Source organism: Erpetoichthys calabaricus, chromosome 11 (genome assembly GCF_900747795.2).
Source record: "Erpetoichthys calabaricus chromosome 11, fErpCal1.3, whole genome shotgun sequence".
NCBI lineage: Eukaryota > Metazoa > Chordata > Cladistia > Polypteriformes > Polypteridae > Erpetoichthys > Erpetoichthys calabaricus.
Genome location: NC_041404.2, coordinates 98,901,292 through 98,921,855, shown reverse-complemented (window position 1 = coordinate 98,921,855; position 20,564 = coordinate 98,901,292). Strand labels below are relative to the sequence as shown.

At 37.2% G+C, this 20,564-nt stretch overlaps 1 protein-coding gene across 1 annotated transcript in view; it reads left to right on the top strand.

Moving 5' to 3' along the window:
* The window catches only part of LOC114661352 (caM kinase-like vesicle-associated protein), a 700,116-nt gene that overhangs the window by 582,633 nt on the left and 96,919 nt on the right, over window positions 1–20,564 (top strand). The gene's annotated exons all lie outside the window — the stretch shown is intronic.

The window sequence follows — 20,564 nt, the reverse complement described above, 5'->3', positions numbered from 1 at the left end:
CTTGAGTTAAGAGTTTGTTCTTTTTTTGTATGATTGGATTCTGGTAATTGCAGTAACTCCTTGCTGAGTTGGAACCAGGAGCACTACTCATTGCATTTCCTGGTTTACTGTGCTTTCACAAATAGATTTTTTCTCACCCATTAACAAACATAATGGCTTATTAAATAATTGAATCCATGGACCATGGAAAGCATGGGGAGTTGTGGAACACAGCCATCGCTGCAGGTGCCAATATTATTATAAGAGACAGCACCAGTGCGGGAATAAAGATGATTCAAAGTTGGTTTGTTAAAAGTTGATTTAAAATTGTTACAAATCACAATGCTGTATTGTCAAAATTAAAAATTAAAATTGTTAAAATTATAATTGCCTCATCACAGAATGGACTAGAGTAAATACCTACCATAAAGAAATAGTAAAAGTAACCAATACCGTCCTCGATCATTCTCTTTCCACCATATTCTGAATAGTGACTCAACATGCACTAAAAAATCATGTTTCATTCTCTTTCATCGTGACTTATCTCTGTTGCACTTAGTAATGATATGCAGGTATATTATAGTGTTAGCTTTTTAAAAAATGTAAGGTTTTGTTTTCATAGTTATCGTCATGTGTACACAGTGCAATAAATTTCCAATTTGCACGTTTAATCATCATGGAGCAGGCTGCAATTGTCCTTGTTCAGTGGCTCAAACCTCACTTCATTAGCTATGTATAATATAAAATTAGAAAATAATAGGTATTGGCGAGCAAAACAGCCAGGTTTCCCTTTGACTGTTGTAAATTTCATTTCACGCTTTTTGGGGAAGTTGAAAGAAGGAACTATGGTCTTTAACGCCATACATCCCTTTTGGACCCATGTATTTCTCAGAAAAGGTTCTAGATAAAAATAAACAGGGAACAACTGTCTTTTGGAAACTCAGCATGGCTAAACACATACCACAATGAAAAAATTATGTACTCTTGGACAAAAGCCATAATCCCAGTATATAATAAAATTATTATCCAGATTAGAACAATTAGAAATGACATAAAAATCTTCCTGCATTTTTAGATGAGATCTTGCTTTGGCAGTTATAAACCTTTGCGCACACTCCTAATAGTTCTCTGCCATCTGCCCCAGGGCTTTCCTGTGGCCTAATGGGAATTTTAGTTCCTGTGTCAGTGCAGGTTTTTGTGCTGCCTCCCTCCATTTCAGGTCCTTTCTCCAATATGTCATATTGCCTATATCTTAAATTGCACCAATTGCAACACACATTCAACCTTTCTTGAAAATCATTTCAGCCATTTTTGTCTGATTGATAACAAAAAGACAAACAGATTATGATTTTATTTATATAGATATAAATAAAGTTGAAATGAGAATTGAATATATCTGTGTAAGTTTTGTTTTGAAGAAGTTGTTTATGTGTTACATTAATGTGGCACTGTAAAATTGCAGTGGACACAGGACTTTAATTGGCTGTTGGAAAACAAATCAAATGTTCTTCAATGGCTAGACTCATGGTAACACTGTAAATACAATTGAACTAACATAGTGTTGAGGTGAACTTGTGAATGAAGTGCCTTAATTTTACTTACCCACTCCTAATCCTTTCTGGTCAACCTTTGTGAGAGAATAACGTAGAGGTTATAGTTAATATTAACAATTGTTAAATATTTTGGTTTGCTGTGTACATTGATATAAATAAGAATTGGTTTTGGAAAACTACTGAGATGGTCAAGTAAACAAAGGATGTACCAGAATGAAAGGTTGATGTTTTACAGAAAATATACTGAAAGATAACTAAGAGATGACTAAGAAGTCAGCAGATGTCCTGTAAATGACAAAAAAGGTAGTTGTTCAACCCAACATGTATAAGAAGAATAGGAATATAATAAATAAACTTTTATTTTATATAGATCATTTGGAAGTAAACCAACGAACCAATCAGAGCAAATGTATGCATTGGTTGAAACTGTTACATAGATCCAGTTGCTTATAAAACAGACCTATACCCTTAATATTTGGACTATTCTGATCATGCTGTAACAAATGGCTGTGAGAGCTGCTCCCTCCTCAGCATGGTTCTGCAAGGGTAATAAATTATGCAGATGGACAAGCTTTTCTCCTGCCAGATTACTGACTAAAAAAAGTTTTATCAGACTTGTCCTGTTAGAGGACAACATTCGTTCTTTATTTAAGATGGTCATTTCTACCACACCTTACCAACCACTGGAACTGGAGTAGTCAGTCTTTAGCAGTGCATTCAAAATCTAATGTTGTTTCAGTCGTTTAGTTTTACCTTGACATTTCTGTGTTTTATATACTATGCCAGTTTGATTTTTTGTTGTTATTTTGTGGGTGCTTATAATACATTGGCCTTGTTTTCTTATTGCCTTCTTTTCATCTTACCTTTTAGGAAGGCATTCAAATTCAGGATATACTTGCTCAAGTAGTATTTTGTTAAAAGTTCAGGCTTAAGGTCTTTGTTTAAGTTTAAGCTATGTCATTAAAGTTTTTCAAAATTTCTTTGTGTTTATTCTGCATTATGTTTGTGATTCAGTCTGCATTTACTTCATGATTTAAATAAGTATTTAATTAATTTTATGATTACAAGTTTTAATGTTAGAGGCGATTAATCACAATTAATTACATATAATGATTTGATTAATTAGTTAATTTTTTTTAATCGATTCCCAGCCCTAGCATATTTTCAACATTGTTTTAATATTGCATGATCTTATTAGGTGCCAAGGAGTTGCAGGGGTAGTATTGCTGCCTCACAGTTTGGAGACCAGGATTTTTGTCCCAGGTCCTTCTTGTGTGGAGTTTGCATTTTTTCCCTCTATCAGCATGGGTTTCCTCCAGGTGCTCCGGTTTGCTCCTACTGTCTAAAGACATGTAGGTTAGGCGAATTGGCAACGCTAGGTTAACCCTAGTGTGTGTCTGGTGTATATGTATGTGTGTTCACCCTGCAATGGGCTGGACCCTGTCTAGGATTTATTGCTGCCTTAGAAAATGACATGACAATGACATGATCTCTTCTGTTCTTTTATTAAATGTTATTTTTAATTTTGACCTAGCATGAAAACAAAAAGTCTCTTATATAGAAAGTTTCATTTAATAACAATTAAAATAAACAAAAATAAAGTTACAAGCCACAAAACTCAAAACAGGAATGAATCCCTGTCAACACCTTAACAAAGGGATTTAATATTCTTTCTGATTATAGACACTATATATATATGCTTATTTAACATTGGAAATCAGGAAAAAGTTGTGTATAACCAGGCGAACTTTACATTTTGAGCCCAAATAAACTAGAGATGTGCAGTATCTAAATAATAACACTACATTAAAATTCATTAATATTGTAAAGAAGTTCAGACTTATTTTTAATTTAAACAATGTTGAATAACTGACATTTCACTATGATTTGTCACTGAAGCAAGGTTTTTACATACTAAATACCTCTAAAAAGAAAAGTAGTTAGAGTATGAAGAAATCCGTCGTGGCTTAATAATAGCATACACGTTCTTAAATTACAGAGCCAAAAAACTGTAGTGCACATGGGGAACAGCTAAATTATAGGTTATACCAAACAGCATGGGCTGACAGTGCTAAGAAGTATACGAAAGCTGTTTATCGGACTGACTCAGAATGATATTCCCAATAATTAGATGAAAATAAAAAAGTGAAAGTAGAAAGAAAAAAAGGAAATTGAACAATATTCTAGAAAATAGAATACGATAACACAAAACTGCTGTAAAGGAGTCATTAACAACCACAGTAACCATAGACAGTTAAATAATTAAGAATAAATGAGATTAAGATCATTAATACCATATCCAAGGCCTATTAAATGTTGTAATTATTTAATAGTTTGAAAGACTTTACTCTTTCTAAGATTATCCTGTGACAGAATGGTGAACAATCCTCATTTTTGCATGTCTTTTGTTATTATATATTCTAATCTTCAGACTCCATTCAGGTTTCAACAATATTTTATACAGTATTTTTGGTAACAGTTTAAAATATTTATAACTGAATTAAGCTCAGAAGAACTAGATACTAAATAATACTAAAACAATTCACTTCATTCTGCAACGATAATGCAGTCATAAGTGTCAGGTGTTTTTTGTTTATTTTATACATGTAACAATGCACTCTTATATAATGTTTGTTAATTATTTATTAATAAAAGTCATAAAGTATTGCCAAATTTCTAAATTCTTTTTCCTGTCCTCAGGCGAATTATATATGTGTTTCAGCTACAACCCACAACTTAGCAAGATACATGAACCCCCAGCACTCAGCCTCTGCCTAATGCCAGTATATGTAATCCTCTTTATAGTGGCCATTATGTTTAATTTGGAAAGATGTAGATTTTTTTTAAAATTTTATTTATTATTTTTATTGTAATCATTCCATACAAATAGATCAATTTATAACCAAACAAAATTGAAGACAAATCAAACCCCACCCCTGAGAAGGAGAGCTAAGGCAAAGGAGAATTGCTTAGGGCTTTTTAATAAGGCAACAATAAATAAAAAAAAGGGATAAATAAATATATAGGTAAATAAGAGATGGAGAAGGGAATTAAATGTGGTAATAGTTATTTCTCTTATTCTAAAATAATGTTGATTAGATCCTGGCAGGTTTTGAAAAAATTTTGTACAGATCGTCTAACTGAGAATTACATTTTTTCCAATTTCAAATAATATAAAACATCAGTTTCCCACTGACTTATCAGAGGAGAGTTAGGATTCTTCCAATTTAACAGAATAAGTCTGCGTGCCAAAAGTGTAGTGAATGCAATCACCGTTTGCTTGTCCTTCTCCACTTCAAGTTCGTCTGGAAGAACACCGAACACAGCTGTTAATGGGTTAGGAGGAATTGTGATACCAAGGCTGTCTGAAAGGCACTTAAAAATTTTGGTCCAAAATGATGTTAGTTTGGTGCAGGCCCAGAACATGTGACCCAGTGAGGCAGGAGCTTGGTTGCAGCGTTCGCAGGTTGGATCTTGCCCTGGAAATATTTTGGACAGTTTCAAGCGAGACAGATGGGCTTGATATATAATTTTTAGTTGAATAATTCTATGCTTTGTGCATATGGAGCTTGAGTGAATTCTCTGCTTTGCTACCTTCCACTCCTTTTCTGATATATTGATTAAGAGATCTTCTTCCCAATGTCCTCTTGGATCTTTGAAAGGTAGGGACTCTAATAGATGACTGTCAGGTGTATTTCCCACTGAAGCGCAAAGGTCCATGTTCTGTCCAGCCCCTGCTTGATTGCCTTACTGACATAAGGAGTTGGATGGCACTAAATTTTCTAAATTTTAATGAGAACAAAACAGAAGTCATGCTATTTAGGCCCAATAGCACCAGCGGGACCCCTTGCATTGACCTTTCCACTGTGGCTCAATTTGAGAAATCAATGAACACAAATTTAGGTGTAAAAATGGACTCCACTTTTAAACTTGATAGCCATGTGAATGCAGTGGTAAAATCTTGCTTTTTCCAGTTGAGGCGGCTGTCAAAAATCAAGCCTATGTGGTCTAAGCGCAACCTTTAAACAGTGATACATGCTTTTATAACATCTCGTCTAGATTACTGTAATGCGCTTCTTTTTGGAATTAGCCAGGCCTCCATGGCTCGCCTACAGCTGGTGCAAAACGCTGCTGCTCGATTTTTAACTGGCACAAGAAAGCATGAGCATGTTACCCCGATTTTGGCTTCCCTCCACTGGCTTCCAATTCGTTTTCGAATCCATTTTAAGATCCTTGTATTTGTTTTTAAATCTTTTAATGGGTGTGCCCCTCTTTATTTGTCAGAACTGCTGCACCCTTACGTACCATCTCGCTCCCTCAGGTCAGCAGACCAGATGCTTTTACACGTTCCCAGGGCACGATGCAAACTCCGAGGTGAGCGAGCTTTTTCAATTGCAGCACCAAAACTCTGGAACGATTTGCCATTGCATGTTAGGCAGGCTCCTTCGCTAGCTGCCTTTAAATCCTTTTTAAAAACACATTTTTACTGTCTGGCTTTTAACCCTGTATAATATGGTGACTATTTGTATACTTTTTATACTTTCTATTAAGAATGTCTTCAGCTCTTATGTGTTTATGTGTTGTTTTTCTTTGTACAGCACTTTGGTCAGCCTTGAGGTTGTTTTTAAAGTGCTTTATAAATAAATAAATAATAGGATTTTATATAATGCGGAAATGGTGTTTAATTCCTTGAAATTGAGCAGTATTTTTTCCAGCATTGTGGAGGGTGCGAGGTGGGGGAAATCGGGCAATTTCTGTTTAACGAAATTTCTAATTTGAAGATAGTGAAAGATATGTGTAGCTGGGAGGTTGAATTTTGAACGTAATTGTTCAAAAGATGCAAATATGTTGTCTATATAAAGATCTCTGAGCATTTTAATCCCAAAACTTTTCCAGGTATTAAAAACTGGATATGTTTGGGAGGGTTAAAAGAGGTGGTTCTCTTGCAGAGGTGCCACAGATAAAAGATTTTCCATCTTAAAATGCTTTCTAAGTTGGTTCCATATTCTGAGTGAGTCAAGCACAATTAGGTTATTAGTATATTTGCGATAACTTGCATTTACTGGAGAGCAGAGCAGGGAGTATAAAGAAGTACTACAGGATTTTACTTCTATTGCGGACCAAGCCTGTGTATGTTCATTTATTTGTGTCCAGGTTTTTATGGCTTGTATGTTTGCTGCCCAGTAATAAAACTGAAAATTAGGTAAAGCCATGCCACCTTCTGCCTGAGGTCTTTGTAGGGTTGCTCTTCGGATACGTGGGTGTTTTGAGTTCCAAATGAATGAGGTTATTGTTGAATCTAACTGTTTAAAAAACGATTTACTTATATATATTGGAATATTTTGAAATAAAAAAAGAAGTTTAGGAAGGATATTCATCTTAACAATGTTAATTCTTCCGGCTAGAGTGAGATGAAGGGTTGACCATCTATGCAAGTCTTGCTTAATTTTTTCCATACAGATGGCAAAATTTTGTTGATAAAGACCTTTATGTTTACTTGTGATTTTTACCCCTAGGTATTTAAACTGATCTGCTATGGTAAAAGGTAGGGTGTCCAATCTAATATTATATGCTTGTGAATTCACTGGAAAGAGTGTACTTTTATTCAGATTAATTTTAAGACCAGATATCTTTTGAAATTCTGTTAGTGCTGTTAAAACTGCAGGGACAGTGTTTTCTAGGTCTGAAATATATAAAACCATATCATCTGCATATAGAGAAATTTTCTGTTCCAGTCCTTCTCTGATAATCCCCTTTATCTGATAAGAATTTCGACAGTAACAAGTCCTTATTTTGTTTAGGAAAGACAGTGATTAATGCTTGACAAAATGTTTGAGGTAGTATTTGGTTGTCTCTAGCTTCTGTAAATGTTGCCAATAAGAGGGGAGCTAGCTGAGTGGAGAATTTCTTATAAAATTCTACGGGGTAACCATCAGGGCCTGCTGATTTCCCGCTTTGAAGTGACTTTATAGCATCTAGTAATTCTGTTAGTGTCAGAGGTTTATCCAGTTCCTCAGCACTTAAAGCATCTATTTAATAATTCATTACATTTATATAGCACTTTTCTCAGTACTCAAAGCACTATCCACACAGGGAGGAACCGGGAAGCGAACCCACAATCTTCCACAGTCTCCTTACTGCAAAGCAGCAGCACTACCACTGCGCCACCTGTGAGGATTATTTGTGGTGTCTGTAGCGTATCCAGAAATGCATTAGATTGTGTGTTGTCTTCTTTGAACTCAGTAGAATATAAGGATTTATAATAATCTCTAAATGCGTGCATTATATTTTTATGGTCAATGATTTCTTCTCCATTCGTGTTGGTGATTACTGGTATTGCATTGCGAACTTCTTGTTTGTGAATTTGTTGAGCTAAAAGCTTATTAGCTTTTTCTCCGTGTTCATAGTAATGATGTCTTGACTTATAAATGAGTTGTTCAGTTTCTTTAGTTGTTAAGATGTTAAGTTCTTTATGCAGGTCCTGCCTTTTCCTGTGAAGAGCTTCACTTGGACCCCTGGCTTGTTCTTCATCTATTCTAGTAATTTCATTTCTTAGCTCTGACACTTTCTTGGTTTCTAATTTATTTCTGTGGGAAAGATATGAAATAATCTTTCCTCTTAAGAAGGCCTTTAGAGTTTCCCAGAGTGTTCCTGCAGAAACCTCTGTGGGCGTGTTTGTCTCTAGGAAGAAGCTGATTTGTTTGGATATAAATTCTGTGCAGTTCTCGTCTGCCAATAGAAGAGGGTTAAGACGCCATCTGCGAGGTGAGTGTGAGGGGCTTAATGATTTTAGCTCCAAGACTAGAGGGGCATGGTCGGAGATAACAATTGTGTCGTATTTGCACAATTTAATCGTAGGCAGGAAATTATTATCTATAAAAAAATAATCAATTCTTGAGTAGCTATAATGCACTGGTGAGTAGAACGAATATGTTCTTGCATTTGGGTTAAGAAACCTCCAGGGGTCTGACAAGTTGTGGTCATTTAAAAACTGTGTAATTGTCTTTGCAGTGTTAGATGTCGTCCCCCCTGTCACAGGAGTCCTATCTAAGAGTGGATTTAAAACACAATTAAAGTCCCCAGCCATTATAATTTTATGAGTGTTCACATTGGGAATGGATGCAAATAGATTTTGCATGAATTCCTTATCATCAACATTGGGTGCATAAACATTTATCAAAATCATTTTACTGTTAAATAAGTTGCCCATGACCATCACATATCTCCCTTCAGGGTCCGATACTACATCTGATGCTACAAATGGAACTGTTCTGTGTATGAGAATTCCCACCCCTCTAGTTTTCTTTATAAAGCTAGAATGGAACATTTGGCCAGTCCAGTCTTTTTGTAGTCTGAACTGATCCTTGCTTAGTAAGTGGGTCTCCTGTAAAAATACTATTTTAGCGTTTAAGCCTGTTAGGTGAGAGCATACTTTCTCTTTAATCCGTGATTCAGGCCTTTAACATTCCAGCTCACAATGTTAACTGTCCCATCATGGAGACATTGATTCTGAGTTTTTAATGTCATTTTATAGTCTTAACTGGTAGTGAGGCAGTTTTAATCTTAATTTCAAAATTCCCCATGAGTTATTGCATTTTAGCCTATTGTTGCATTGATATTTATAGTTATAAGGATTAGAAGAATAGATTAGATATAGCCTGCTCTCCTCTCCTCCCTTTATCCCCCCACCCCCCCCATTTTGCCTCTCCACATGAGGCTTGATACCACTTCGCGATGTCCCGGTCCTCTGACATACAAAGAGACAGAGCATGTCCAAAACAAAACAAACCCCACCCCGCAGCGGCGTTAGAGAATTAAAACAAAGAGATATCTATTGCAGCTGAATTCTAAATACTATCTGCCGAAAATATAATCATTAACAGTGTTTAAGCTTAAAATAATCTTCAGCAATTTTAAGATATTAAGATATTAAGATACTGTAATAAAAGAAAGAACCCTGGAAATGATTCTAAAAAGTAGTCTAGGATAAACATAGTAAATCCTAATGTAACAGTGTAATGTAATAGTAGAAATAGTAGAAATAGCAATAAACCAAGAGTATGATGTTAAACAGTCTACTTTAAGGTAGTAAAAAAAAAAAAAAAAACAACCCTACTTTAATTACTTCCACACTTCCACACTCACGTCTATAACTGTAATTAAGACATAAACATATAATGTCCAAGTAAAGAAAATGATGTATAATTATATTACCAGTCTCTTTAAAAGTGGATCCGACAGCAGATGATAGGTCCTTCCCATGTCTTGACAGAATACGGTTCCTTATTAACTTTCAAAAAAGTGTCGGAAACAGCTTCTTTAGTTCCTTTTCAGCTTCTTCCTTGCTTGGAAATACATAATATTGGTTTTGAACTTCCACTTTCAGTTTGGCGGGATACAAGAGGCTGTTTTTGATATCAGCTTTCTGTAGCAACTTTTTAATGTTAAAGTAGGCTGTGCGTTTTGCAGAGAGTTGGTCTCGTCCGTTATAGGAGATGGACGTCTGAAGCAGAGCTCCGCTAGCAGCGGCTTTATTTTCCCATGTATTTCATATTATTTAGAGGTATTCTGTATTTAACCCGACCAAGGAACTTCCACTACAATATACAAGCATGAGTAACAAGAAAAAAAGTCAGAAAGAACCGGAAAAGAAATTTAAAGCTGCATCAAAGTCTGGACAGGCATCCGGCCCGAGTGCAAGGCATGGCCTCTCGGAGACTGACCTGGAACAGGCAGACGAATGCGCAGACTTCCTGGGACCCCGCTCCATTGTATCGTCTCCAGTTGAGAGTGAAAATGGGAGCGAAGGTGCAAGTGATACAGGTCGCGATGGATCGCCGATATCTGAGGATCATTCGAGACTAGGAAAGGCCCTGCAGGATGTGCTCTCATCTACTCATCGCGAGCCCGCAGCACCTGCTGTAACAGGAGCTGCATTTCCACTCGCGGAGCATGAAATCCGAAATGAACTGTCCAAACTGAAAGAGATGATCGCTATACTGGCCACTGCCATGGCTACGAACAAGAATGAGCTTAAGAAGGCAAATATCGAGCTTAAGAACGAGCTTAAGAAAGATAACAAAGACCGGGAAACGCACCTATTTAAACATTTTGACGTGAACTTTAAAGGCATGTTGGAGAAATTAGAGGAACACATCGAAGAAAATAGATCCAAACTGAAAATGCTTACCGACCAGATTAATGACGTTACAGATCAGCTGGATGATGTTAAGCAGGCATTCATGGCTCGAGTTGAAACAGCGGAACAATTGGCGTCTAACGCCGATGAAAAAGCTACAGCTGCGAATTCCAAATGCAAAAAACTCGGAGACAGACTTGCGGCCCTGGAAGATGGGTGCAGAAGAAAAAAATAAGAATTGAGGGTATACCTGAGAAATGAGAAAGCTCAAGCCCAGTGAAATTTGCAGTAGAATTACTCTCTAAAATAATTGGAGATAATTTTAAACTCGACATTGAGATAGCAGCAGCTGTCCGCTTTGAGCGATTACGATGTAAGCTTGATGTGATGGCACTTCTCATACACAAGCAAGAGATTATATTTAAAAATAATCTTATTCATATTTTCCCTGACTTCTCACCATTAACAGCTGCAAAGGAGCTCAATTTCTTAAGTTGCACTATAGTGCTATACTGTAGTGCCAATTTGCAAGAGTTTAGTTTTGTTTCAACTTAATTTTTATTAAGTTATGCCCAATCCAGGTTTTCATTTCACTGAGGCAAGTTGTGATCTGAGAAAGCTCTGATGAAGTTTCTCATTTAACTCTGAAATAGAGTGGAGAACCATCTGCATAAAAATGATAACTTAGTCCTAAGCTACAAATAATATGGCCTAAGGGAAGCATAGAGAAGGGCAGAGGGATGACGACAGAGTCTTAAGGAACTGCTTGTGAGACCGGTGCTGTGCTAGATCTGCTGTTTCCAAGATTAACAGGCTCTTGCTTATCAGTCAGATAGGATTTAAACCACTGGAGGGCAATGCCAGAGATACCAAGAATATTTTCCATTCTGGACAGTAGAATGTCATGTTTTACAGTGTCAAATGCTTCACTGAGGTCTAACAGAATTAATACACTGATTTGTCCAGAGTCTGCTGCCATAAGTGATATCATTGGTTACTTAAATTAAAGCAGTTTCACAGCTGTGCTGCACTCTAAAACCAGACTGAAAGGGTTCTATCAATTTATTAGAAGTTAAGTAATTGGTGAGTTGGGAGGCTACACCATGCTCAAAAACGTTCAACAAAGCTACAGTACTTGTTTTGAGAGATTTTTTAGGTGCAAGAGACTAAATGTTTCCAAAAAAAGGACACTATGCTTCCAAATAGGGGGAAACCTTGTCCCAAAGAGAATAACTCTGCATTGCTATAGGATATGACATCTAAATTTGTCACAATGATTGCTCGCAGATTGGGGTATAAAAGACACTTGATCCCGGGTTATGCATTATAAAATGTCTTGGTAATGTACCATAAAATCCAGTTCTTTACAGAGAAATTTAGTTGTTATTGGTATAAACAAAGGTTTTTAATCACATGAATACTTTCTTTTACAAATCTAAACTTTAGAACAATCTACACAAGAACAGGCCATTCAGCCGAACCAGTCCTATCCACTTAACTCTTCCAAAACAAAATCAAGTTTAGTTTTGAAAGTCTCTAAAGTACAACTGTCTATCACACTACTTGTTAACTTATTCCACCTGTCTATGGCTCTCTGTGTGAGGAAACACTTCCTAATGTCTGTGTGTGAAATTTCCCCTCAAAACTTTCCAACTATGTCCCTGTGTTCTTGATGACCTCATTTTAAAATAACAGCCTTGATCCACTGAACTGATTCCCTTCATAATTTTAAACACTTCAATCATGTCTCCTCTTAATCTACTTTTGCTTAAACTGAATAGGCTCAGCTCTTTTAATCTCTTCTCATAACTCATCTAGTGTTGTCCTGGAATTAACCTAGTTGCTCTTCTCTGGACTTTGTCTAGCACTACTACTCTTTTTTGTAGCCTGGTGACCAAAACCAGACACAGTAGATAAGATGAGATCTAAGCAGGGTGTTATAAAGCTTGACCACAACCTCCTTTGACCTGTACCCTACACATTGTGCCATATAGCCTAGCATTCTGTTAGCCTTCTTAATGGCTTCTGAACACTGTCTGGCAGTTGACAGTTACAAGTCCACTGCAACTCCTAAATCCTTCTCATATGTAGCATTTTCAATTTTCAGACTTCCCACTGTATATTCAAATCTAAAATGTTTATTTCTTATGTGTAATACTTTGCATTTAATTACATTAAGTTTCACCTGCCAGAAATCTACCCAAGCCTCTATACTGTCCTAATTCCTCTGTAATGATTCAAATGATTCTAGATTATCTGCCAATCCAGCTATCTTGGTATCATCTGCAAATTTAACTATCTTGTTATTTACATTGCTATCTAAATACTTTATATACAGTACATTAAAAAAATCAGCAGCCCTGGCATTGATAACTGTGAAACACCACTCTTAACATCGGCCAATTCTGCCAATTCTGATGAGGTTTCTCACACCATCACCCTCTGCAAATATAACAGAACAAGTGCGCTTCTATTCAAGAATATAACTGCAATATAATTGAAAAGAAGCACACTTGTTCTGTTATATTTGTACCTTTTGTAAAAATGTTTAATTGATATTTGGAATTCAGGCTTAACACATTATACACTTCATGTCTACATTTTGTCAATTATTACTAAAGACTTGAGCTGAGAAAACTGTGCAGCGGTGGGGGATGTGATAGCAGGCTTCTTGCTACTTATCGACACATTTACAGGACAAAAGACGCTGATGGAGAGGTGCGAAGCGATTTAAGGTGGGACGGATCTACAAGTTTTTTCGTAGGCTCTGGTAATTCTAGTGTTAAATGATACTGGCCGGGCACAAAGTTATTTATCCTTCCTGCCAGCCAATTTGTTTGCCGTTCCGCTCTGGCCTCCTGTTTTGGTAATGAATCCTCCTCTTTGCCAGCTGGGATGCCCATTCTCCTCTTACAATATATACCCACTAACTTCCTTAAAAACTTGAGGCTAAATATTATCTGGTCCTTGTGATTTGTTTGATTTCAGCCTATTTAATCTAAGTAGTGCTTCTCCTTCTACAATTTCCAAATCACTCAATACCTCCTTAGTAGTCCCTTTTACTGCTGGGAAGTAATCCACTTTCTCACATATGAAGTCCTCTAAGACCAAATTTAGAGCACCTGCTGTTTCACTGTCTGTTTATCTTTTATTTTCCCTTTACTATTCCTGATGCACTTCACCTACTCCTTGACTATTCTTTTACTACTAAAATACCGAAAGAATATCTTTGGATCATCTTTTGCCTTATCTGCTATATTCCTCTCTAACAACAACAAAATTTCTTTATATAGCACATTTTCATACAATGATGTAGCTTAAAGTGCTTTACAAGATAAAGAAAGAAAAAATATAAAAATAAAATTAGGCACTGCTAATTAACAAAGAATAAAGTAAGGTCTGATGGCCAGGGAGGACAGAAAAAAACAAAAAAAAAAACTCCAGAGGGCTGGAGAAAAAACATAATCTGCAGGGGTTCCGAAGCCATGACACTAGGCATTCTACCTAACATAAATGATCTAAATCAGTCCTCATGTTTTTCAGGCTTCACATGGAAAAATTAGACGATGATGGTCATGTGGACCTCTGGCCTTTAATCCATCAATGTAGGGACTGCACTGTGCTTTGATCAGGTGGTGGTGGTGCAGATTGCCACCACAGAAAACTGGAAAAAGAACATCAGAGAAAGTAGGGGTTAGTACAGATTTCCGAACAATGAAAAAAAAAGATAATTAAATGCATATACAGAATATCTGGGTTACACTAAAATAAAGCTATGAGAAAGCAATGTTAAAATAATGGATTTTTAGCAGTTTTTTAAAGTGCTCCACCATATTAGCCTGGCGAATTTCTATAGGTAAGCTATATTTTAGATGCATAACAGAAGAAAGCTGTCTCACCACTTCTTTTAAGTTTAGCTCTTGGAATTATAAGCAGACACTCATTTGAAGATCTAAGGTTACTATTTGGAGTGTAAGGTGAAAGGCACTCCAAAATATATGATGGAGCGAGATTATTTAAGGCTTTGTAAACCATAAACAGTATTTTAAAGTCATTTCTAAATGGCACGGGTAACCAATGTAGTGACATCAAAACTGCAGAGATGTGCTTGGATTTTCTTTTCCTAGTTAAGATTCTGGCAGCTACATTCTGCACTAGTTGCAATCAATTGATGTCTTATTTGGGTAGTACTGAGAGGAGTGTATTACAGTAATCTAGTCGACTAAAAACAAATGTTTGAACAAATTTTTCGGCATCTTGCAAAGTTATAAGGGATCTAACTTTTGCTACATTTCTTAAGTGAAAAAATGCTGTCCTAGTAATCTGATTAATATCCATCCATCCATCCATTATCCAACCCACTGTATCCTAACTACAGGGTCACGGGGGTCTGCTGGAGCCAATCCCAGCGAACACAGGGCGCAAGGCAAGAAACAAACCCCGGGCAGGGTGCCACACACGGGACAATTTAGAATCACCAATGCACCTAACCTGCATGTCTTTGGACTGTGGAAGGAAACCAGAGCACCTGGAGGAAACCCACGCAGACATGGGGAGAACATGCAAACTCCACGCAGGGAGGACCTGGGAAGTGAACCCAGGTCTCCTAACTGCGAGGCAGCAGCGCTACTCACTGCACCACCGTGCCACCTCTGAATAATATGTGATTTAAAATTTAGGACAGAGTCGATAATTACCCCTAAATTCTTTACCTCTGTCTTGACTTTTAAGCCTAATGGATCAAGTTTACTTCTAATACTCTCATTATATTCATATTTTTCCAATCACTAAGATTTCTGATTTCTCCTTATATAGTTTAAGAACATTACTACTCATCAATTCAGAAACACAAGTAAGACATTGTGTCAGTGAAACAAGAGAGTCAAGGTCATCAGGCGCTATTGATAAATACAGTTATGTGTCGTCAGCATAGCTGTAGTAGCTCATGTTATGCCTTGAGATAATTTGACCTAATGGAATGTGATATTTCAGCTCCTGTACACAGACAGACAGACAACAAATGTCCAAAACACACACGTTTAATTATGTTCTTCAATATTGTACAGCACCACACAATGCTCAAACCAGCCAAACTCAATCCATTTTCTCTCCCTTCTTCTCTTTCTGCCACCTTCACTCCTCCACATACAAGCTCTGTCCTCTTCCTCCCAACTTCGGCTCCACTAATGAAGTGAGGTGGCTCCTTTTATAATGCCCCGAATGTGCTCCAGGTGCTTTGCGATGATCTTCCTGTGGCACTTCCGAGTGTGGCGGAAGTGCTGCAATTCAGGGTATATGACTGCAGAAACAGAACTTGTGTTAGGGTGTGACAAACACAGGATGCCCATGTCAATCATACACAGGAAGCTCTGCAGTCTACTTGTGACTTTACACTGTAGGAAGATAAGTAAATAAATCAAGGTAAATAGGTAACTAACATTAAATCTGGATTTTATATACAAAGTACTGCGATGCGCATTCTTTTGCCTTTACACCTGGTGCAGCTGCGTTGTTCTTATGTGTGAGTGGACGTTTCTTGTGGGGAGGGCTTCTGTTCTCTTTCTCTGATGTAGAACCCTCATCATCATCTGAGTTAACCTCTGTTATAGCACATCTTTATGTGAAAACAGCAGTGTCAGATCGGGGGGAGCATGAACATGACTGAGAGAATAAAACTGAATTAAAAAAAAAAATGCTACCCTTTACAAGTACCATAAATTTACACCTGCTGTTGCAGCCTCAAATCAAATGTATGTTCTACAATAGTAAGAATAAGAGTAGCTCACTTCTCAAAACTGAGGCATTCAGGGTCAAACCAGCGACCTTTTTATTACGAGTCAGCAGTTCTTACTGCTACGCCACCAAACCAGTTATGTGTGTCAATGTCGCAAGTTCTTTTTCTACAGTTATATTCTTGAATAAAAGCGCACTTGTTCTGTTATACTTGTACCCTTTGTGAAAGTGTTTATTTTATATTTGGACTTCAGGCTTCACATATTATACACTTCAATGTCTACATTTTTTCAATTATTACTAAAACATGAAAAAGTTTTCTGTTTTAATGATGTGTTTACATAGATTGTTGTAAACATAGAACACACATGAAATGCACGCATTCCAAATAATGATATATTATTTACCCTATACAACTCCTGGCAACTCACATGCAGGTAAACAGACTTGAGCTGAGAAAACTTTCTGCCCTTTCTGCCTCGGTGGGGGGATGGGATAGTAGGCTGCTGGATGCTTGTGCTTATCGACACATTTACAACACAAACGATGCTGACAGAGAGGTGCGAAGGGACTTAAACTGGGCCAGGATTACAGGTTTTTTCGCAGGCTTTGGTAATTCTAATGTTAAACCCCCACCTGCATAGATGAAACAGGCTGATTCCCTCATCATTAACGTCATTGCTCTGACAAGGCGCTGAATAAAACTCAGTTGGCCCTGAAAGTAAGCGACACGGTGTGGAGTCAAAGCTGCTGAATCGTGGTTAGCTGCGACAATCTCAGATGTCGGGGAGGACTCTATTTCATCGTTGGCCATTGCCTTTTAGTTTCCCTAATATCCTTCTTAATGGTTCCCCTCATGTTTTCATACGCCCTACAATTCACATTGAAGTTATTAGTCTTATATGTCTTATACAGGTATTTTTTCTATTGTAGCTTCTTTTCCAACTTTTTATTAACCCACTGCTGAGGTTTTTTTTATTTCTTACTAATTCAAAATTTTGGTTTTGGTCATGCATCATATGTAATTTTTTAAAATCTGTTCCATTGTACATTGACTGTATCTACACTTAAAAGCTTATCCCGGTCCACCCTCTTTTGACTTTGCCACATCTGCTCAAAATTTGCCCTACCTATGCTAAACTTAACAATTTTCTTTGCATCCTCACTCTTCCAAAACACTGAGAACTGTATTATATTATGGTCACTTGACCCTGGTGGTTCATTCACCTCCACAGTGCACCCTGAATTTTATCTTGATTATTACAAAATACTAAATCTAGGTAGGCTTCCCCCCACATAGGTGCTTCAACACACTGTGTTAAAAAACAGTCACTGATTTTAGATACTTCTATCATTAAGGAAAACTATTTTATATTGTCACTTATTTTATTTTTGCACTTAAAGTTTGGGTTAGAATTTACGTTTCTATGTATATTTATTTTAATGCCATTGTTCGTTCCTTCATGTACAGTTCTAAACCTTGCCTGTCCTAAACTACCTGCCATCCCATTTCCTAGTTTAAACAATGTCCTGCCTACCAGTTACTGTGATTCTGAGGTCTTTATACATACAGACTATCTGAACCTATTGGGAATAGTCTATAGAATATTCCAATTTTCTCCTGCTTTTCCCACTTCAATTTGGGTTTGATTTTTTATAAGTTTCAGCATGTTACCTTTCTTGATGCCAAACCTTCCATTTGTCCAGGCTTGGGGCAAGCTCCAAACTGGAGGCTGGGAGGCTTAATTCAGACCAGGGTTAGAAATGGGGCTATAGCCTATCCTTGCTAGTTTAGGGCGCAAGACAAGAACGAACCCTGGACAGGGTGCCAGTCCATCGCAAGGTGAACACATACACACAATTCCAAAACACACATTAGGGCCAATTTATTGTTGTCCATTCACCTAACATGCATGTCTTTGGACATTGGGAGGAAACTGGAGCACCTGAAAGAAACTAATGAAGACATGGGGAGAAAATGCAAACTTTATGCATGCAGGTCTTGCGATTCAAGCCCTGGTCTCCTTACTGTGAGGCAGTAGCACTGCCACTGCACCTCTATGCTGCACTATTATAGAATATATTAATTTTACTGTAAACCTTTGGATTGGTTGCCTACATTTTGAAGAAACGTTTACACTGTTTTGTTTCGATAGCTCCACACCACACATACAATTGGGGTTTCCCTTTTTAAACTGACATAACTCCAAGATAAATTGCTGTTCTTATAACGTAAAGAGTTGAGGAATGTTTTGTTTCAAGTGTTGTCTTCAGAAAATTAAACTACCTGCTGCTGTATGTTTCTTTGTTGAAATGCTACCGATCCCCTACAAAGATTATAAAGACGTTTTCAGCAAACAGAAGTTCTTAGAACTCTCTCCACACTTGGTACATGATTACTATATAGAAGGGACCATATTTTGATGGTAATGGTAATGGATGGTAATCTATGTATGGACAATGGAAATGAAAATAAAAGCATTATCAAAATCATGTACAGGCTAAACTTATGAATCAGTAGGTCTTAGTATGGATCAGTTCAAGGTAGCAGCCACTTTAAAGGTCCCAGAAAATCTCAAACAAGTGCAACATGTTGTGAGTTCTGCAACTTAACAAAATATTAACATCATTTATAAAAAACTTTAAATATTTCACCAGTCGCTTCATTCATAAAAATGTCTTCTTGTAAATTTACTATATGTGGATTCAGGATGCCCAAAACAACTTTTTTCTTTAAAAAAGGTTCACTACAGTCTAAGTATCATCCTGATACTTCATTGCAGTTCAAAGATGAAGTGGAAGCTTCCAGTATTGAGGTTGGGGCTATTCTCTCTTTATCTTTCTCTCTCTCTCTCTCTCTCTCTCTCTCTCTCTCTCTCTCTCTCTCTCTCTCTCTCTCTCTCTCTCTCTCTCTCTGTGCTTCCCTGGCACTGACAGGCTACATCCTTTTATTTATTTTTCAAACAAATTAACTTCTGCAGAGCAAAACTATAAATGGAAATTTGTGAACTTTAGCAACAAAAGATTTAAAAATGTACCAAATCATGATTCCATCATTTGGTACTTTTGCATTTTCAAGGGCCAGAGAATTGCTCTTGGGTTTAATTCAGTGTTATATACAGTGCATCCGGAAAATATTCACAGCGCATCACTTTTTCCACATTTTGTTATGTTACAGCCTTATTCCAAAATGGATTAAATAAATTTTTTTCCTCAGAATTCTACACACAACACCCCATAACGACAACGTGAAAAAAGTTTACTTGACATTTTTGCAAATTTATTAAAAATAAAAAAATTGAGAAAGCACATGTACGTAAGTATTCACAGCCTTTGCCATGAAGCTCAAAATTGAGCTCAGGTGCATCCTGTTTCCCCTGATCATCCTTGAGATGTTTCTGCAGCTTAATTGGACTAAATTCTGTGGTAAATTCAGTTGATTGGACATGATTTGGAAAGGCACACACCTGTCTATATAAGGTCCCACAGCTGACAGTTCATGTCAGAGCACTAACCAAGCATGAAGTCAAAGGAATTGTCTGTAGACCTCCGAGACAGGATTGTCTCGAGGCACAAATCTGGGGAAGGTTACAGAAAAATTTCTGCTGCTTTGAAGGTCCCAATGAGCACAGTGGCCTCCATCATCCGTAAGTGGAAGAAGTTCGAAACCACCAGGGGCCTCATGTATAACGCTGTGCGTAGAACTCACACTATAACATGGCGTAAGCACAAAAGCGGGATTGTGTGTACGCACAGAAAAATCCAGATGCAGGAATCTGTGTGCATGCAAACTTTAACGTTCTTCCACTACATAAATCCCAATCAGTGTGAAAAGTAACGCACGTGCACGCGCCTTCTGTCCCGCCCCAACTCCTCCCAGAATTACGCCTCTTTGAATATGCAAATCGATATAAATAGCCTTCTGAGAAAAGACAATGGGAAAAGCACAGGTGAAAATATAAGAATTTCAGCGAATACCAAGTGGAGGCAAAGGAAAAACGTACTATTTGTTGGTTTAAACAGTGGTATAATCAACAAAAGAAAGTTGATCGAGTGACAGAGTGTTGGAGAAACTCGAAAGATCGAGTTCACAAAGTCGCACAGTGCCTGAAATAAAAAAGAAATCACATATCAAAGTCGCCATGAAAAGGCAAGTCGTA